This window comes from Pleuronectes platessa, chromosome 15 (assembly GCF_947347685.1).
Source record: "Pleuronectes platessa chromosome 15, fPlePla1.1, whole genome shotgun sequence".
NCBI classification, from domain to species: Eukaryota; Metazoa; Chordata; class Actinopteri; order Pleuronectiformes; family Pleuronectidae; genus Pleuronectes; species Pleuronectes platessa.
The window spans coordinates 4,942,845-4,963,082 of NC_070640.1; the positions used below are offsets into that span (position 1 = coordinate 4,942,845).

At 45.5% G+C, this 20,238-nt stretch overlaps 1 protein-coding gene across 1 annotated transcript in view; it reads left to right on the plus strand.

The window, feature by feature from the left end:
• Positions 1-20,238, plus strand: part of LOC128457352 (protocadherin-16) — a 68,845-nt gene that overhangs the window by 19,853 nt on the left and 28,754 nt on the right. The window lies entirely within an intron of this gene.

The window sequence follows — 20,238 nt, forward strand, 5'->3', positions numbered from 1 at the left end:
TGCCAGCATCATCCTCCGTGTGGACTCAATGATTTCAAAGGTTGGTTTTTAGATCTGTGCTTTGAAGTGGACAAATCATGGTCCAAACTAATATCATGTCTTTGTGCACTCATAGTTTTGTATGACATATGTTCGTCCTGTGTGCATGAGACACAAGAGTCAATTCATCGTTGACCACCTCTTTTGGTCCCTTGTTCCCGGACAAAAGAAAATGTGCTGCCCTAAACTTAAAGCTGCAAACTTCCCGCAATGAAAAGCCTCTGGTCTTGCTAATATATGGCAACTGTAATGGAAATAGATAAATAGTTGAATTTCACATTCTTGCAGGTTCATTTACCATGAGTTTGGAAGGAACGGCTGGTCGGTGTTCTGTGGAAACTGGCATATGGGCTTCTCTGCTCCTCAGGGACGAGCAGAAGCAAGGGAATTAGACGAAGAGTTTGAGATGCACATGAAATAAAAAACGGCAGAAGAGAGTTTGACTGAGCACGGGAAGCAGAAAAGAAGCAAGCGAGACCTTAACCTGATTTACAGTTTCCTTTCTACATGCAGCCTGTCCATTGTGGAATAATTGAACCCTGTAATTTGCCCCTAATGTGGCTGCTCTGTTGAATTATTACACCCCTCAACCAACTAAATACCCCCCCGGACCTTGAGTCCAGTTGTTGCAACAGTTGTAATCAAATAGTTAGTCTTTTTTTTTTCTTTATCCTATAGCCGGCGGTTATTCTGGCACTAGGTGCAGGCGTAATCCCATGCCAGACATCAGGGGTGGTTTTCCGACGTGCCAGAGTGAGTGAATAAGGCTCGATTTGCTCATTCCGGCACGTTCTTTAAGACTTGTCAAGGCAAGAGTCTCCCCACTGGGGGATTTGGGATTTGCAGGCTGTTGGTAGTAAACTTTTTTTCTGGGTCACTGGCATTTGTGGCCTCTGCAGACACACACACACACACACACACACACACACACACACACACACATTGGTATTATGTTAGACCTGACATCACAGCCTAATGGATGCCCCTCTGTATTTTCTCTGCATTCTCTCTGTTTACCTGCCAACCAACTGTCAAGATTACGGAGCATTTCTTATTTTGTTTTGTCAAGATAACGACCAAAGTGAAGAATTGGCTCGGCTGATGCAATAAGACCCCAATTCACATTTTTGTGTTATGTTATACAGAGTCGAGACGAGGAATATTCTCAGAATTGTGCTAATATTTATAAGAGATAAGAATCGCATTCGGGTTTTGGAATTATTACAGTGGCCTGGCGGGGAATTTGAGGACAGAGGACAGAGGACAAAAGAATCAAATGTTTAATATCAAAACAAGAAAATGTGTTATCAGAAGAAGTGTCTGAGGAATAAAACATATATGCACATGAGGTTAGGATTAGTTATCCTCTCTCTTCTGCCAAAACTTACTTAACTTCCCTTTATTTTTCTATTCATAGTCTCCTTCTCCTCCGCTCACACTCTCTTTGTCTATTTTCCTTCCATTTCTGTTTCTCAGTTTTCGTACCTTCTCTCCTCACACACACACAGTACAGACACACACATGCTGTGCAGTCACAGTGCCTAGGAAGCCTCTTATCAGTTTGTCCGTTATAGTAATCTGTAATTTGCTGCACTGTTTACGTAGCCGTGATACAAAGGAGTTATTTATTTCTTGGTTTCCCTCTTTTCCTCTTCCCCTGCTTCCTTAAAGTATTTCCCAGGCAAGGAGAGGTTGTGTTGCCTCCTTGTTTGTGTGTGTGTGTGTGTGTGTGTGTGTGTTTGCACATTCATCTGACTCAGGTTCATATCCTGAGAAAGACGAGGTCATGAGAACAGCGTGCATCGCGACTGGTGACGAAATGTGACAAGCTTATTAGCGTGGCTCTGAACCCTTATTAGCATGTAGAGGTTGCTTAAACCTTCTGATCAGCGTGGGGCCTCTGTGAGTGAGGGCTAATGCCAGTGAGTTCATATAATTAGTTTCAGATCTCTAGCTCCTTTCCTTGGGTATTATCTGTGTTCCTCAGCGTCTATAAGCGTCTTTCCCTTTTTCTGTGTGGGTGGTGCCCTGCAGGGCTGCTGTCAAATCCAATGACATGCACTCCCAGCATGACCTGACCGATACCAGTGCTGATCTCACGAGCAGTGACACCCGCGCTCCTGCCAGTTCTCAAACCAACAGATGAGCTGCAAGCCAGGAAAAAAAACATTTTCAATAGACTTAAAATAAAATAGAGGGACTCTAGAGAAAAGGGAAATGAGATGAGATGACGTCAGAGCAGCGGGACAAAGCAAACATGTGCACGTGTGCTTCCCGGTACATGGACATGTGCATGTTTGCGGTACATCTGTGTATGTGCACTTGTGTACATGGTCGAAGCCAAGAACTCCCTTTGAGCAGGTGATGCGTCTCCCCTGCGATGTTCACCATGTGGTTTCCTGGTCAGGCCTGTTAAACAACGCTCAATCATCTCGACAGACACGCAGATGTGCTCAGCTGGGAGATATACAACGAATGGCATGCCGGCACTACAGTACAACTGCTAGAAAGACTACAGTTTGGTTCAGTGTTGTAAAGATCCAAAACTTTGATTATGAAAAATAAATCTGTTGAAACATGAGTAGAACCTACAAGCTAGGGGCCCATGTACAGTAGAGGCTGCAGAGTTCATTACAAAAACAGACAAATGCTATTTATACATCCTTGTAGTATTCAGGGATAAGATTTAAGTTCAACAGTTCATCTTAACATATTCCAGCAGAAAGAGAAGTAAAGCTGAGCGTGGATATGCTCAGTAAATGCTGCAGAACTCCATCGAATTGGTACGGCACATTCAGAGAACATGACTCTTCCAATTTCATGGAAATTTGGGGTTTGGAAGCTTGGCCTTGCTCTGACCGGATTGCCAAGAGGAAACTCTGACCCGATGGTGGTGATTTCCATCCAGTCTCACTATTCAGATGTGCAGAAATCTTGATTTCACCAACTGAACAGGTCATGCTCGTAAAAGCAAGGTGAAAACCTCATAGCCTGAACGGAGGCTTGAGTCCTCTCTATTCTGATCTGGCTCTTTGCTGCACATCTTTCCCGCTCTCTCTTCCCTTTCACACTGTTGCTACATCCACATGACTACCTTTTACTGCTTTGTTTACACCATCCACACTACCCGTGATAACCTAAAACAAAGGTTTGGAAATCTGTTGTAGTCTGGACGCACAAAAACTGAGACATTTGCAGACACAGTTATCCCCAATCGCTTCCTCATTGGTTCTTATCAGTCCCCAATCGACTATCACCTTATTGACGATCCAAGAAAATGTATCCCTCACTTTATTTTTCAAAATTGTATTTGTCATTCGTACCATTTTCTTTAAATAAGCAACCAACTGGGGAGTAGATGTTAGAGTGACGGTGTGGACAGAGATCAGTTTAATTTTTAAACGAAATTGCATATATGTGGATGTAGCCTTGAAATCTAATTTAAAACCAACATGAATGAGGAGAAGGTAACACATGAAAACGTGAGTGTGGGGTGAAGTTGACAGGTTTCTCTTCACAGGTGGACTCGGCCCTGAACTCATCCCATAAGCACTTAGACAGACACAACTCGTCTGTCTGTCAGAGCAGTCAGACCCTTTGGGTCTGAAGTCCAAAGTTGGGGACCCCATGTTCTCTGTTTCTCTGTGAGGAAAGTCTGATCATATTTAGAACCCACTCCCGCACGCCCAGTGAGACTAATCACATTTGATAAACCAACAGAGCCGTAGACATACGGTGACGCACCGACACCACGAAGGTGTTCGGTTCAAGCTTCCTGTAACTCCAGTCCCCTGCTGGTGTTGTGCTGAATCCGACCCCCTTGGAAAGCGGAGCCAGTCCAAACCACAGCTTCCACTTGGAGCTTGCACGCTCGCCTCTCGGGCCAGACTCACAACACACACACAGACACACACACACACACACACTCCAGTCTTTATTAAGCTTGAAATGTGGGGTTAGATGAAATTTATTGTGCGCTTGATGTCCTCCCTCCTCTCACAGTGGCAGCTGCGCTTCAAATACGGCCGCGCTCTGTTGAGACTTTAATTATTCTGTCAGTGTGTTTAATTTGCTCTAGGATCAGTAGCTGGGTGAAGAGAGGCTGCAGGTCGGAGTGTTCGCTGTCGATGCGGCTGCTCGGCTGCATCGAACAGCCGATCGGCCTCAAACACACAAACCAGTTTAGAGAATGGTTTCGTGCTGTTAACAGCTGGGCCCAGTTCGCTGTGTGCTACCGTCTCCTCCTCCAGCTTTCTCTCACCGACTCACACATCCTTCAGCTGCCAGCCATGTTGACAGAATGTGTGTGACGAGGGATCGGGATGTGTGTGTTCGCTATGTAAACTATTCTCATAACATCCATCAGCGCCCTCTGTGAATTCATCACCTGTTGGCCACTGGAGGCTCCGGTGCCACCAACGATATCCGTCTTGGTTTCACACTCAAATGCCCTGAGGTTTATTGATAATGACACTGGCTTTGATAACGTGCTGGTGGCAACGTCTCCTGGGAATGTTTTTAGAGATATTAAGGTTTGATTATTTTTGTTTGTTTGGCCTGTGGTGATGCTGGTTGCAGTTTTTCTTTCTGGAACTGTTAAAGTGACCCTGCAGTTATTGAACCATGGCAAAGAAAGACCTGCTGCAGAATGTTTATTCAAGGTCCTGAGACGCTCGACTCGATACGCAGAACATGAATTGGAGAAGCTGTTGCCATTGTCAATAATGACTCTTATGTTGATGAGTCCCAGCCGCTGGTTTTGAACGTGTCCAAATTCCAAATTGCCCTACCTTGGAATCTCAGAAAGACACACACCAAGTCTAAAGCCAATAGGATGGACGGCTCTTGGGATAAGCGAGCCACAAACAGACAGAGAGAGACTTCTGGAATCATCAGATGGACGATCCCCTTGGTTCACGGCTTCGGTCTTGTCTATAGAGAGAGAGTGTGGAGATCCTCTGACTTTTCCCTGAGCTCCACGATGACGTTAACTGATCCTGAGATTTGAGCGGAAAGTTTCAACAAGTATGATGCTATCTCCTTCTGCTGGAAGATTTTCAGGAGCAATCAAAGTGCTTCAAAGCCTCAAAACTCTTATCAGACGCATTTCTCTTTGCCGGTGGATTTTTCAGCTCTTAGGTCGACTTTTGTTAAATCATTCACTTTTTCTTTCTTCCTCTCTCTTCCCCTTCAGAAGCAGCACTTTGGTTCCATATCAATAGCTGTTGGCATATGCTGCGTTTTATACTTATCAGAGTGTTCAGTCATGTGTGATGTGACTGGCTGGTGCCTCTGTGGAGAGGATGGCCTCACGCCTCATTAAGCCCAATACTCTGTACCATATGGCAGCGAGGGGTTTTCTTCTCTCACTCTTTCAGTCTCTCTCCTGTGTGACTGCTCTCTGTTCCATTTCTTCATCTCATCTGTTAGCGAGTATCGCTCGCTCCATTCTTTCTATTGTTTGTTTCGACCTCACGTGTCATTGGCTTTTACCCTGACGGCTACTTAATCTCTGCCAAGGAATCAATCTCCCATCAGTGAGCGAGACTATGTCGTGAATGGAAACATATTTCTTTCTTTGTGCGGTCACGTTGTGTGTTTTATCAGTTCCAAGCACCAGAGATCTACAGACACCAAAGTATAGCTTTAACAATGACGACAATAATGATAATACATTTTATTTATAGAGAGATAAGCAAAACCTATTCAGTCAAGTTAAGAGCACACAATAAAAGCAGGAGGTAGCAGGATATTCATCATATATTAAAGTTATGAGGTTTGGTTATGAAACATGAATAAATTACCCTAAAAGTGATCGATTAATCTAATTTCTGAACTGAAAAGAAGCTTAATAAGAAGCTTAAAACAAAACACACTGAAATTCTCTCAAATATGACCACAGTCTATAAATAACACTGGATTATTAGGTCAACCACTAACTTGGTGGTCAGTGGGTGAAAAGCCCTTGTGTATGTTTCTATAGCAGAGAGCGACTCACTGTTTAATTAAACCCGATGAGTCGGGCGTTCCCTCCTCCAGTGTCTCTGTATTGAAATATCTGTTTGGCTGCTGTGAGAGAAGAAACATTAATCAAAGGAGGAGAAGTCCTGGAGTTCAGTTGAGGGAACGATGAACGGTAACATGAGACCTTCTGATAATCTCTTCAGTCTGATTCCACCAGGTATTAAGTGCTGGACGTGCAGAATCAAGGAATCTACTGGTATCAGGTTCTGTTTATATAGTTGTGGTGTCCGATCCACTTTTCCTAATTATGGAAATAATAAATAGTCGGGCCGCAAGTGATTATTTTCATTATTGGTCAGTGGTTTAACATTTAAAGTATTTAGAACTATAAAAAGAACAGTGAACAGCCCCGAGGTGGTGTCTTCAAATTACTTCTTTTTTTAAGATTAGCAGTGGAAAGACCAAATGTACAGAATTTACAATCATAAAACAGTGGAGCAGCAAGCGTTTGACATCAATGATTCAAATCTTTTTCAGTGAATTAATTATCAATCATCAAATTGTTATTTTACGACTAACTGTTTCAGAACTTCACAAAGCACTGTCGGGCTCATCTTGTTCATTTGAGCCAAAGAAAGATGGACGATTTATTTGAGATATATTTTGACTTTTTAGACTGGCCCATGTCCCGTCCATGGAGGACTTCAGGGAGCTTATCTGCGGCCATCCACCAGGGGGTGATCTAGATACTTTGGCTTCACTTTTATGGAGCTGCCATATTGACCATCTTCATTTAAAATCTATAATCTGAACCCAGAGTTTCTCAATATCAGCAAATTCATCTAATCATGAGTTTATAAAGGTGCATAGAGAAGACAGAGGTGATCTGCAAAGCTTGATTTGTCTTCTGAACCTGACGAGATGGACACAGTCAGATTCAACACAGAACCCAGTTGAGATATCTTCTCTAGTCTGTGGAACTCACAGATATAAAACAGCTGCAATCACAGGATCCTCTGCACAGAACAGACGACAACGAAAGCACAAAAACATTCACACATTTTCTATCTGTCTCCAGCCTCCTGTCCTCTCTCTCTATTCTCTGCTGTGAGTCATTTGTGTCTCTTTTCAAACGTATATGCCTTCCAGACGTCCTCTCTGTCTCCGTCTGAACCTCCGCTCTGTCAAATGTCTCACGTCTTATTGCTCCAATCACGTTGGGAGTGAAAGGAAACAAACTCGCAGTCATACACACAAACACACACACTGAAAGTACGCAGCACGCACAAGCGGCCGGTGATCCCGCGGCTCTCCGCAGTTCATTAGGTCAGCTCCTGATCTAATTTCAGGACACACGCTGATTTAAGTTGGTGTCAATTAGTACGCTTCCTGTGTTTCTCTGGATTATGTTTGCTTTGGGAGGGGTTCTGTGGTCTGGGAGCAGCAGGTGGTCAATAAGTTCAGGGCGAGGGGCTGGTACAAAGAGCCGCTTTCCCAGCGTATCAGATTTTCATCATTTTGGCTTTAAGCAGAGGTGGATGTAGGGTTTGGAGTCACAGTTGGATGTGACCAAGATGTAAACTCACCGAGATAAAGATACAAAAGTTTTGAGGGATTTAATTAGTTTTTCTGTGTTGGGATCTTCTTAGTGCTCGAGGGCTTCCATTCGTCATGTGTGTGTGTGTCTGTGTGTGTGTGTGTGTGTGTGTGTGTGTGTGTTGCAGCAGTAGCCTCGGAGCTGTTATCTGGCCGACTCTGCTCCTCAGCTGTTGTGTCTGCGTCCCAGCTCACTCCACACTATTTATTTTCACTTCTTCCGAGGGGTCGAAGACAGTGCAGCTACAGATATTTGTTTTCTCAAATGAATCATCCATTTAATCATCCGGTCTCACCTCAGGAGCTCTAACGTGGAGAGAGATGCTGAGAGGCAGAACTATTCCAGATCTAGTGTTGCGCTCATCGTGCCAAAAGACACAGTATTAAACAATACCGCCGATCTCGCCTGGTCCATGTGAGATCACAGGAATGACCCCGACCAAATAAAAAAGCGTTTTATGTTCAATGTGGTCCACATCACGCGTCTCACTTTCTTTACGTCTCCCAGATGCATTTCGGTCATGCGTGCTCCTCGTCTTGTCTTGTCTTTGGAGTCCAGCTTTTATAAGGATGGTTCTCACCATGAGATGTCCATTAAAGGTTAGAGCAACATCAGAACGAGCGAGAGAAAGTTTCCACTCCACTATAGTGGAATATTTTACAAGAGAATCCCCCGGCTACCTCCCACCTGCCCGCTCAGACCTCTGCTTCCCTTCTTTTCAGCTTCTTTTTCATTCACTGTCCTGGTCCCGAGATCCTGTGACTGATTCTACAAGTCCGGCACCAACCTGACTGAATCACTATGCAGATTTCGATGCCTGAGCTCTGTACTCAAGTAGTTGCCCTCCTTAAAGGAAACATAACCATCATACATTTGAAAGCAGACAGATTGTTTGAGTTTGACTTGTCGTGCAAACCCTTGATAAGCAAACCAGCCGGCCCTGAAACCCAGGACTGAGGATAGTGGAGCAGGAGTATTTTCCTGCATTAAGCCTTGAAACTGTTATTTAGTGAGATTTACACTCATCCAAGTTATGTGTACTTTAAACTGTTAACAGTTAATTTCCACTTTCAATTTGCCTCAGCAATAAAAGAGCTGTTCTTATCGTCAACCGTCACTTTCTATAGATTCTGGCGCCTTCAAGCACCGGAACCGTTATAAATGTGTTGATTTAGCATCAGAGAAAAAACTCAAACTCTACCCAGCACTATCTGTACATGGGCATCATGCTGTAAAATAATGACACTGTCTCATGCACATTTATGATCAGACGACACTAATTGTACGGTAGATATTGAATTCCAAATACATGCATGCACACGGGGAGAAGAGAAGCACAGGATCAAACCGTGGAGCCGGACTCTGTGATGAGAACCACAGAAAAGTGGGGGACGTATTCTGACTCTGGGCCTCAGGGTGCATGTGAGCGTGCATGTGAGCGTGCATGTGTGTTTGCGGTGGCTGGCTGCGGCCTGTCAGACTGGGCTGGAAGGACTACGGGAGTGGAAATAACTTCACTGTTTGCATGGGCAAACCTCTGTGATGTGTTTCGGTGAGCTGTACAAATCTTGGAACCGTGAGCGTGACAGGACCGCGGGGATGGGGGTTGGGGGGGGGAATGAAAGAGTGATGACAACGCACGGAGAGGTGGGGGATTAGAAAATGTGGGGAACAGAAAAACAATTGACACGAGAGCTAAATTGATTCATGGGGCTTGATTATTAACTTTATCTCCGTCGTAAAGCTCCCGTCTTTTTCCCTCAGCGGCAGCGGTTTCATCCTCAGACGATTCCTCTCGGACCCGGTGAACCCGTACACGCAGGACGAGCAGAATATTAATTTAATAAGCAGCCTTGAGATGTGGAATAAACCTCAGTGTCCCCCCCCCCCCCCCCCTACCTTTAAACTCACAAGCAGCTCATTGTGTGTCGGAGTTTTTAAAAAGCTTGGATCTGTGTTTATTGGATCCTCGGACATGATTTGCCCAAATTTATAGCCACTGGGCCAAGGTCTAATTTATCAATCATCTTCAGCTTTTATATCCCTTTGAATGAGCACTCAGTGAAATATCAGTAAAGCTCCACTGACATTAACACTAATAACACGGCTATAAACACAGTTTGCCATTCATCAATAATAGCTTTGATTATTTCTCTAAGCCGGTGACTTTAAACAGTCTTGACAGGCCGTGTACTGGTTTCATACTCTGGTCTTTCAGAACGCTGCGTCGAGCCCCAGTCAGCAGCTTCAGGGTGGTCTGTCCTCTTCTGACCAATCATACAGTAACTTGTTATTAAGGGGAACGGGATTCTTCATGTCTCCTGTGCAGTATTACAATATTTTCCAGCCGGCAATTTGGACAGAGCTCACGTAATGTATACTTTTTTTTATTAATTTATTGGATTTTTTTGTTTTATTAGAATCTCCATTGGCTGATGTGGAGCTGCAGCTTCTCTCACTGCTCAGGTCAGAGTCAAACATCTCATGTTGACATCGAGGGAGCAGGACTGAGAAACCTCCAACAGGAGCTATGCTTATTTTATCATTTACACTATACTATAAAAATGAATACTCTTGTAGAAGATTAATGCATATATAGGAACTTTTCAACATATCACTATTGTTATACACCACTAACATACATGTGTACTGCTGCTTTCCGACATGCAGTGAAGTCCAGCCCCCTAGTAAATTCAGCCCATGAGAGAATGCAGCAGATAATTCCCGTCAGACAGCGAGTGCGACATTTTGACGCCTTGTGATGCGTGACGGACACGAAACTGGACAAATGCATCATTGATAAATGTCAACTGGGAAAGACAATGAGGCGATAAGGGCCGGTGCTGCTGTGGATGTGCTGTAAATAAGAATTGATGGGTTATGCTGCAGGACCTGTGGACACCCCCCCTCGCCTGAGTGTTCTGCAGATTGTTGTGAATGTGTCTGAACTGCACAATCTCCTGCTGCGTTCTTTAATTTTCCATAATACATGTATAGGGCCTCACCAGGTGTAGAGCGGGTCGACCATTAACCAGAGGGTCAGTGGGCAAGACATTGAACCCCTAAATTTCCCCCGACGGCTGTAAAGGTTGTGTAGCACTGGTGTGTAATAGACTAATCCCTGTGTAGTAAAGCCCTGTATGAGTGTATTGTACTTCACAGAGCTTTATGTGGTCCATAAGATTGTTACAATATAAATTCAACTCTTTCCCAGTTGTTTTTGGGACATGTCTTACATTCAGATTACATCTAATATGTTTATGTAGGAAAGATGAATCTCTCTGACTGGAAACAGTAGTCGGTACTTTAACCTCACACTGGGTTTATTCACCGGCACTGGGTGATCGGTGTCGGCTGAGGTTTGGTAAATCATCACATTTGAACCTGTCTCGCTGGTGTAAGTGATTTTTCTTTTTCGAGTAAAGAGTCGGATTCAGTGTCAATTCAGGAGAAGGAACATTTCTGGTGCGCGTGGCCCAAACTCAGCTCTGTGGTTTTGGATCAGGTTTCCTGCGGCCCAACACACCCTGGTGTGCAGTTTAGGAAGTTCTTTATACTACTTGGAATAAATCCCTCGGTTTTGAAATAACACGTCCGTCTCGCAAAATTTAGCGGTAAAAGTGCTACTGGAGCGCATAGGCGAGAGGGGGGGGGAAGAAGAGCAGGTGTACTTTGGTGTAAACAGAACGACACTGGGCTGTGACTGGTGACAGAGAGACGTCACTACAATCAAGAGCTCCACACGCTGTTCAATGGGATCAAAGGAACTAACAGAAAGTAGCAGCGAGTCGCATGAGCCATCGTTAAATATCAACATCTGGTGTCCCGGGTGCTGTCACTCATCAGGGCTCAGCTCAGCAGTCGGGTGGTCGGAAAATGAAAGGAAGAATTATAATGAATCTTATATGCACTCGTTCATTTTCCAATAGAGAGGATGACAGGATGTTATAGAGGAAGTAGTGCGAGGATGGGATTTGCTCGAGTCGCTCCTCTCAACACTTAATAAACCACACGTCTGAGTAGTTTTAGATATTAGTACGAATTTAACCACACGTTTAGGGTCAATTAATGTTGATGCAGCTGAAACAAAACCAATAAACAGATGAATCCTGTGAAAGTGAACCTCAACAAAGAACAGGATAAGTAGTTTCCATATATAAACATTCCACAATTGCTAATAAAGACCTTTTAATGATTTATTTTAAGCGTCTGAATGGGAAGTAGTTACCTCTGCCATAAAAGTTATGCCTTCCCCCTTCATCTGTCTGTTTGTTTGTTGGTTATTTTGTTTGTCAGCAGGATTGTGCAAAAACTACAAAAATATATTTCCAAGAAACTTAATAAGAAGATGGGCCAAAAATAATTTTACATTTTCATTACATTTTTCTGAAACGCATACTCACTGTAGGGTAAAATAAATTAGCAAAGCTGGAAGTGCTTTCTAAATAGCTTTCTACACACATGTACAGTGTCCACACACAACACACACACATATGAACATTCATGCACAGTCCACTTCCCTGCACGGACCTGTTAGCGTCGTTACACCCTGATCACTGTCGGGCTGCTGCGAACACTCGCTGCCTGAGCTCCAGGGGATGATTACAGAGGAGCTGCTTGATTGCTCAAATCTCAGAAAGCCGGATCTGCTGCTCAAATACCGGATACGAGAGCTAATGTGGATCCATGGAGGGACCTTTCCTCCTCTCGACCCCTTTGTTTCTTATCGGACGCTTCTTTCAAGTCCTGCAGATGGCGAACGTGAGATCACACGAACGCGGAACATGTGAAACTGCTTACTCTGGATATTGTGCTCTGCGCTATATGTTGTAATGAAGCGTGCAGGGCTGGTAATGAATTGTAACAGTCTGGTCTCGATTGACCATCACATGGCTGTTTCATGCTTCACAATATGCACGTTGGATTGTAATTGAATCTTATTTGCAGGTGATGGAGGGGTAAACATATAGTTTGTGTACAATTACTAGTATTTTGACACATACATTGTAAGTTTGAAAGTTTTCCAAAATCCAAACTTCCATTTTGTCATTGTTTCACCCATAGTTCCTTTAACATTTGCACTAATCTCTCTCTCTGAGGTATAGCAATCCAATCAAATGCTCAATGCTATATATTCAGATCATTACATTGCTATATATAGTTGCAGAACACCACTGGGGGAGTAATTGCCTGATTACATTGTGTCATTTGCAGTGTGATGTGATTAATTAGGGAGTCAGAGGAGCAACAGCTCTCATGGAGGTCACACCTGGACAGAGAGGTCAGTGCTCCAGAAGCTGATGTTCCTGATCATCAAGTGAAAAACAACCTTCATTATGTTCATGTTGAATTATCACATGAGACATTGTGGAAAGGGGAAATGTATTTAATGCTCTTGGGTGGCTGTGGCTGAGGGGTAGAGTGGTTGTCCTCCAACCTGAAGGTCGGCAGTTCGATCCCCAGTCTGACCTGACCAATCTGCATGCTGAAGTGTCCTTGGGCAAGCTGCTGAACCCGGAATGGCCCCCCCATAGAATAACAAAGTGCTGCGAATAGATGCACTGTGTGAATGAATGAGTGTGTGAATGGGTGAATGTAAAACTGTACTGTAAAGAGCTTTGAGTGGTCATCAAAGACTAGAAAAGCGCTATATAAACAAAAAAACATTTACCATCTTTCTTGAACATCTTAATATTTCACGGTGAAGAGCTGAGGGTGCTGGATGATTCATCGTGAAGAAGGAGAAGAGCTGTGAACAGACGAGGACTCAGCACATGGGAGGAGAAGGGAGTGGTGGAGAGGACGGCGGCTGGTGGTGTGAAACCAGGATGCATCGGGGGTGCTGATGGTTACCATGACAATGGGAGACGTAGATGGAGGATGGGAGGGGGGGGGGGAGGTGGAGGCCGAACCGATTCATCACCAGCTCCCTCTGGTGTGTGCGACTGTGTGTGTTTGCGTGCAGGACTTCACCTCTACCTGTCCGACTGCACCCTTGAAACAGGCTATTCCTCTGCAGCTACTCCCTGATAACACACACGTTTATTTAAAAATAAAAAAGTGGAGCAGGGCGGTGGAGACCCGGATGGGAAACAGATTGGTAGCAGGGAGACCAGCTGTGCAGCAAGAGAGGGGAAGAGAGAGAGAGAGAGAGAGAGAGATGGAGTAAAAAGAGGACAACTGTCTTTGTCTTCAAGCAGCACATCGTGGTCCACGTTGTTCTCACGGCTTTATCTGGTGGAACCTGCAGACGGAGCGCGGTATCAGAGAGTTCCACGAGGCTGCACCAGAGACAAGCCACTGATCAGACGACAGAGGCGTCGATGAGGCGACTGTATCTGCAAATTAGAGCAACAGAATGAGTAGAGATTCGACTTTGTGTGTGTGTGTGTGTGTGTGTGTGTGTCTGTGTGTGTGTGTAACCCCCAGGAATCTTCGTTTCAAAGGTATTTTTTATTGCTGTCGGGGGGAGAGCGGGGTCATGTTATTCTAACTGGGCACGGAGAGGAGCAGGCAGACAGTCTTCACATGAACACTCAGCCATATGAAGGATGACGGCCATTACTTCATACAGATAGCATGTGCATGCGTGCATGTGTGTATGCATGTGGTGGGGGGGGGGAGAGCCATCGTTCAGCGGTAACCATGGTAACAGGACTCTCAGGACCACAGGGAGGGAAAAGAGAGGAGGAGGAGGAGGAGGAGGAGGAGGGGGAGACAGAGGGAATTATGGGGGAGCGCGGTCGGGGTCTGTGTCTCATGATAAGCGATAATGGAAATCTGGGCCCCGCTGATCCAAAATGGAGGGCAGCATGCTTTTTTTTCTTTGGCCATGTGACAAATCAAAATAAGATTTAAAGCAATTTAAATCGTAATGAATGAGACTTTTCAAGGATCTGAATGAGAGAAATTGGAGATTGAGTGTGAATTTACATAAAGAGGTATTCATGCAGTTCTTTCTCAGACGCCTTTTCGACTGATCCTGCCGCTCCTTTAAAGTGGGCTATCGAAATGTAATCTCCAGGCCAAAGAAAACTCGTCTGGTGCTGAAAACCTGCTCTGTTCGGTGCACACATGTGTGCGATTTGCTTTTGTAGTGTGATTTCACACACAGACAGCGTGTGTGTACGTGCGTGTTACTGCACAAACTCATTCTTTCACCAACCGAGGTGCGACTTAATGTGAGGTTAACGATCCTCCGCCAGCTCCACAGAAATCACCATGTGCTTTTATTTGCCTCACCTTTAAATCCCTGCAGTGCGCCGCTGCTTTGAGGTAAACTGAGGTAATGTTGAAACTGGCCTTTCCCAGCGCCGCTCTATCCTCAACTTGAAATACTCTGCGCATGAGCCAGAGCGACTGGCACAGCAGCAGGTTCGGGCCCCAGTGGTTTGAATTAGCAGAAAAGTAAATTCCCGTTTTCAGTTTGTTCTCTCGCTCTCGCCTGTTTTCACTCATCCCTTCTTTTCCTCCCCTGCTTATCTAAACTGACGCTGCAGGTTCGCTGCAGCTTCTCCGGCGGCTGCGTCCACACCACTTCCCCTTCTGTCGCTCCCAGTTCAGCGGAGGCTCGTGACGAGCACGCACACTCACACAGTGTACACAGCCCCCGACTGTGGATCTAAATGGAGTTCTTTGTTTTCTTAATTGTCAAATTAAACATGTCACTCTGCCTGAATGGGACGCACGTATGCCAGCTGCCGGTTCACCCAGTGGAGAAAGTAAATGGTGGTGGTGGTGGTTGTGGTGGTGGTGGGGGGTTAGAGACACAAGCCCCCTTCCTTAAAAGAAAAACTAATTGAGCATGCCTTTAAATCACACACACACACACACGCACACACAAACACACACGCGGGCGCACAATGAGGAGAGGATGAAGGAAAGTCGGTGCAATCTTTTGTCTGTCACAGAGTGAGGCTGGATGGACGACCCCCTCATCTGGTAACAATCACCTCACAGGCTGCCTCACTCTCTTGCTCGTGTGCGTGTGTGTGTGTGTGTGTGTGTGTGTGTGTGTGTGTGTGCGTGTGTGTGAGAGCCCGTAGATGTTAGGACAAGCATGTGCGTCCCTGTGTGTGTGTACTTGTGTGTTTCTATTTCCCCGAGTGCCTGTAGAAACCCCATCCATCGTGGAGCTGTGTGTGAAATATGAAGAGGAGGAGGAGAGCTGCCTCCAAACTGCAACATGTTATAAAGTGGGCACCTTCTTTCTTCTTCTCCCAGAGGGTGGTTTATTCTTTTATATTTATTGGGCGTCCTGCTCCAATCACACATCCTCCCTTTTTACCCATTAGTCTGGCCTTCCCTCCAGCTGCCTCTCTCTCTCTGTTCAGAGCCGAGTGGTCCGGGCTGCCCACAGCTCCTCACAATGCACACCTCCCTCTCTCGCTGCGGGAGCAACCCTACTGGTTGTTGCTCGATGAACTCCATTGAGATGCTGCACACAGAGGAAGGATCATTTAGCTTAATTAATGTCCTCCTGCCGCACGGCCCCGAAGACTCATAACCAAGGCTCCGAACTCAGAGACGTCTTTATTGGTTTAAGGACTGAAAAGAGCGAGGACTTGAACCTTTGGCTCGAGCTCCAATCAGCGGCTCATTTTCGGAGGCAGCTGTCGGCCTCTCCAGTGGAACCATTAGGAGTTAAAAAGGAAAAAATCAATCATAGAATCTGGCGAAGGCCGAATTTGTCAATGAGCAACTGAGTTCAAGACATTTCCTTCAATTTACATTGATTCTACAAAACCTCCTGTTTTTATTGGAGAAAAGCTTTTTTATTTTCCCCTACCGCCATTCCTGGCTCCAGTTCTTCAAAGCCGGTGCTCTGGGTAATAAAGTGATGTGGCGTCTTATCCCCCTTTCGCCATTTCATCCTGGTGATTTAGAGGAGTGGAGTCAGGTCCTCGTTTTCACAAGGTTCGCCTTGATGAATACGATTTTCTTCTGGCGCTGCTCTCTGGGTCTGGGTGAGATTTGTCTGTCTCTCTCTCTCTCTCTCTCTCTCTTTCTCTCTCTCTCTTTCTTCTTTCAAGTTACTCCAGTGAGGCTCAACATACACCAGATGATATTTGGCTGAAATCCTAAATGAGACACACAGAATCGCAGCGGAAAAAAGGATAAATACCTGAGTCTCTTCAGGGCGAGTGTAAAAGGAAGAAGCCGGTTGTCCATGTTGAAAATCTAACATGGAAAACCAGGATGAAAAAGAAAAGAAAAGAAAAGAAAAGAAAGACAGAGACGAGGATTGAAGGACGAGAATGAGATTGACAGGCGTGCAGGTCAAACTGACAAACAGGCTCATATTCAGTTACACTCACACATTTCATGGTCTTTCGCGTCAATATCTTTGTGTTCATTGTTAACACGATGCTGGTGGTCTGGGTGGAGTGAGCGTGCGTGCTGTGTGTTCCATTAATCAATCACACACAGACCCACAGACACACACACACAGACACACACACACAAAGAGAGATCTCCAGCCGAGATAGAGGAGAGCTGTGGCAATTATACACCTAATAAATCAGTCATTCACTCATTTTTGTATGTATGCGTTTACTGTGCAACCCATAAAGTGACACACACACACACACACACACATACACACACCTCTACACTGCTGACCTTTACACGCACACACACACACATACACCTAAAGACACACATACACAGCAGGCTCACATAGGATTGTATAGTAATGTTCTTTTTAGCGTTCACCTTGGCTGGAGTTCACACACACACACACACACACACACACACACACACATGCATTATTTCATGACAGCTGCCTTATGAAGTGACTTATTTGTGGTATTGAAAAACGCCACAGCTCCGACTCCTCGGACGTCTCTGGAGTGGTCCCCAGGTGGAGACAGGCTCCGTTTGGATTCCTCCATTGGGCGGAGGGACGGAGGACTATCAGAGACCTGGATCTGGTTCAGCCATCACGTCTCTCCCACTCGTGGAAACCGGCACTGAGCCAGTGGTTTGGGCTCAGCCGGGCAAAACAGGATGAGTGTGTCAGATGCACTTGGGCTTCTCAGGTGCGAGGGACAAAGGTGCATTTACGTCCCGGCTGGCTTGACAGGATCACAGCTGACAGCTCCGTCCTCGAGGCTCGGCCACAAATTCATATTCATGGTGAACAAACGGGGGTCGTATATAACCTCCAGGGCATGTGAGGCGAAAGGGGGGGGGCGAACGGAATGGAGAGGAAAGTTTTGAATGACACAGGTTTGATGTCAACCCAAATCAACTCACATTTTTCAAGAGAAGCCCTGATGCAGAGCACGGTAACTTCAGGCAGCCAGCGAGGTACAGGAGGTACAGAGGAGGTGGGAGGAGATAAAGGATTCAGTCGTGTTGCACTGATAACAACTTGTAGTCAATTATCTGGATTACACACAAGCGGGACTGGTTTGTGTTTGGTTTCCATTTAGTTTCTTTGTTCTCCTGGTCCTCGTGGACGCTTTCAGTGGAAGTGGTTTTCTGGGCACGCACACAAACACAGTTGCTCAGCAGGATTTTGCACCTTTGGGCCCATCGCACAGGCACATTGTAGTTAATTTAGGGCTGATCCACTCTCTACTGTATAACTAGCACACTCCTTTTATACTGTACTGTTTTGCAGGACTCAAATTTGACGGCATAAACAGCCATTTTCTTATTTTCACAATATTTTGGGACATCTTTTTCCCGACCCGAGCCCCCGGGGAAGGACTCCAGCCTCCTTATCTGTTTTCTTTCTATTTTTTTGCATCTGTTTTTTGTAATAATTGTATTTGGAAACCAGTGTTCAGTGCACAAGTGCCTGCGATTCCCATTGTGGCAGTTACTGGACACCAACCTTTGAAGATTGTGAATCCGTTGTGGTCGATTTCTCATATATTGGGTCACGGTTCTGACCAGGGACTGTTATATGTATATGATAAAGTATTCCTCATCTTGTTATGGACCCCTTTGTGCCCCCCCCCAGCTCCCTTTATGGGGTCTGGACCCTCCTTTTGGAACCACTGATCTGGGCTTCATGCTACCTTGATGAGACACAGGAGTAAAGAGTCAGGTCTGGTTAGCCTGCAGACCTCAGATCCAGGATGGAGGTAACGTGAGATGCAGACTATAGCAGACCTATGGAAACAAGGAGACGTCCGTTTATAGTCCAGCTATAGAGATTTAATCTGTTCTATTAAACTGAGCCAGTGGCGTCGCTCTGCTGCTCCTCTCTTATGGGATTCTTTAAACAGAGAACTACTGTGATTTATTAAGGACACGTCTGAAGTGCTTCACTTTCTTTGTCCACGTCGGCTCTTCTCCCCCGTTTTTGTTTTGTGTTGTCGTACCTGCGCACAGAGACAGACACACACATGCCTGAGAGCAGCAGGCTACTGAATTATCATATATGCACACATGCATGTCGTGTGTGGTGTGTTTTAATATGCAGTCCCAGAGTCTCTGTGTTAACACATGGGTCTGTGTAAGGGCTTTCCTGCAGGGTCTCTGGAGTAAGGGTCAGAATCTCATGTAACCACCACTCCCTGTGTTTTGACTTCAGCGCCCACTCTCCACCTCACCCCATGTCCTGATCCATTACAGCGACTATGATCACACAAGGTGCATCCCCACTACCCCCCCACTACCCCCCCCCCCCCCCCCCCCCCCCCCCCCCGCTCACTCCCATCTCCTAAGACCACTTTCAGTCATGGTAATGTTGGGTTTTGCTTCCAGGGCCAACAACAAAATCTGGCATGTGTGAAAAGATGAATGAAATATCTCTTGTGTGTTTTTTCTGGGATGGAGGATCTGGCTGGTTAGACATTAATGGATGTATCAGCTGAGGGTGCTGCATATCTCCACTAGTACTGGTTTTGCACTACTGGTATTTAACCAGTGATTGAGATTTTCGTATTTCCACTCTTCATGATTTGAATTGGTCATTTTTTCCGCGTCAGTGGTTTATTTTAGTCAAAAGTCAAAAGCTAATTTGTCTTAAGTAGCTGAATATTGGGACAATCTCTGCCCCATTTTCTCTTTCACTCACACACTTGGAAAAAATCACACGTCGCCACTTCAACACCCCCACATGTTCCATCGCTCACTGGTGCTGTTCGTGTATTGAACACTGGGAAAAAGTGAATTATCAACAGGGATCTCAGCCCTATAGCACTGTACGTTCTCCATCTGGAGTACAGTTTAATACTGAGCGCCTCCGGGGTGAGTCAGCTGTGAGGAAATTAGTCCAATTATTGGTCTGACTGCTGCAGCGACCCGCAGGACAGACGAGAGGACGAGGACGAGGAGAGGACCTGGATCGGGTTCAGGGATGTTTGGAAACTCGCACCATAAAGTCCTCCTCCATTTTCTTTGGTCCTTTCCTCTTCCCCTTCTGGTCGTTTGTTTGTCTTCCTGTCTCGTCCACTCGGCTCTCGTTCCCCTCAGGGACAGATTTAGCAGATGTATGTAAATATCGACATCTCTGATTTGGTTAAGGCCTCGGTCCCGGGCAGAGGCTGGAGGGGGGGGGGTGAGAGCCGGGTCCCCTGCTACTACCCAGTGAAGTGGTGAGTTGCGACCCCAAACCATTCTGTCAGCCCCGTTTCCGTCACATAGCGTAACACACAGATGGAAGAAAGGAAAGTGAGGGG